The sequence below is a fragment of the Apium graveolens genome, unplaced genomic scaffold, assembly GCF_009905375.1.
Source record: "Apium graveolens cultivar Ventura unplaced genomic scaffold, ASM990537v1 ctg4669, whole genome shotgun sequence".
NCBI classification, from domain to species: Eukaryota; Viridiplantae; Streptophyta; class Magnoliopsida; order Apiales; family Apiaceae; genus Apium; species Apium graveolens.
In genome coordinates this window covers 45,308-46,750 of record NW_027418637.1, presented here as the reverse complement: position 1 = coordinate 46,750, position 1,443 = coordinate 45,308, and the positions used below count along the sequence as shown (strand labels likewise).

Genomic DNA, 1,443 nt, shown 5'->3' with positions numbered 1-1,443 from the left:
TGTTTAAAAAACTCATACGGGCAGTGGTGACAAAATGTGATGCACCACTCTGTTCAGATACTTGGCAGTAATGCCTAAAAATGATAAGCACCACACCGACTGGTTTGGTAATTTTATCCACGCAATGAGTCACAAAGCATTTGATGCCTGGGGTTCCCCCGTATGCCGTATGCAATGCAAGCAATACCACATTCCCAGAACTGAAAAGAGAGGCCTTTAATCTATATATGCTGATGTTTCTCATTTTCTTTTGTAAAAAAGAGGACCTGGTGGTGTTGTGAAAAATTGTGATCGGTCAGCTTGCTTGATACAACATTAAAAGATTAAGGAGGTGAGAGTGTTGATTTCAACTTTGTACGAAATAAACATACTAAATTCCTTTTGGGGAAGCTCCATAAGTTAATAATATTTGTTACGCTACATTTAGCATAAATGTACAACACCAGGTGCTTTCATTTTCCATTCTAACATTTGCTAACTTTGACTACCTTTCCCCCAAACCTAGAAACCATATTAACACTACTCTTCTAGCTGCCAACGCCCCCGATTCCTTTGATTCTTCTATAGAGCTGCAGCCTTTTCAAAAAAAATAACAATCAAAATAATTTGTTGACAGTGGGATTTGAACCCACGCCCTTTCGGACCAGAACCTTAATCTGGCGCCTTAGACCAACTCGGCCATATCAACTTGTTTTTAAAATCCTTCCAATTAACGACTATATTATACAAACAAGGGTCTCAAAACGGCATTGCTGTTCGGATTTATTTGCGACTACGCGACCGATTGTATAAATGCCTAAATATTGCTATTTTTTACCGTAAGGTAAATAATGCTATTTATGTTTGTGTGGAAAAAAAAAATTATAAATGCAAACAATCTCCATAAATTGATATTTAATATATTAATGTTTTTTTAAGTCTCAATTTAATAAAGATCATTTCTTGTCAATTTCGAAATAATAATAAGTAATATATCTAGATTTCAAAAGTATTCAATTAATTTATTGAGTTTTAAGTTTAACAGTAGATGATTCGAATTATTTTCTAAAATATCCCGTCAACGAATATGCACCTATTATTTACGTATTATATTCATATTATTCCTCAAAGGCAGTTCGTAAACAATAACAATAATAAGAACAATGACACGCTCAAAAGCAATTATTTTTTTATGTTCATAGTTGTTTTTATCAATATGTTAACAATAAACTTTCAATCTTTGAAAACTTAATCAACTGTGTCAAGCTTAAATACTAACAACATTCGGGGGACTGACTTATAGGCAGACCTGGTTATAGAGATGGACACTCAAAAACTGTCATACATATTAGGTCCGCTAATACTGGAGGTCTGACCGGCCTTAGATTGATGTAGGAGGGAGGGTTAAAGCAAGGGATAAATGGGTATCTCTGCAGAGAAAGAAATACAAAAAATCAACAGCTT

At 34.3% G+C, this 1,443-nt stretch overlaps 1 non-coding gene across 1 annotated transcript; it reads right to left on the bottom strand.

The window, feature by feature from the left end:
- Positions 1 to 607: 607 nt before the first annotated feature.
- On the bottom strand, positions 608 to 688 carry TRNAL-AAG (transfer RNA leucine (anticodon AAG)). The gene has a single exon. It is a non-coding gene; the product is annotated as a tRNA-Leu (tRNA).
- Positions 689 to 1,443: the final 755 nt, after the last annotated feature.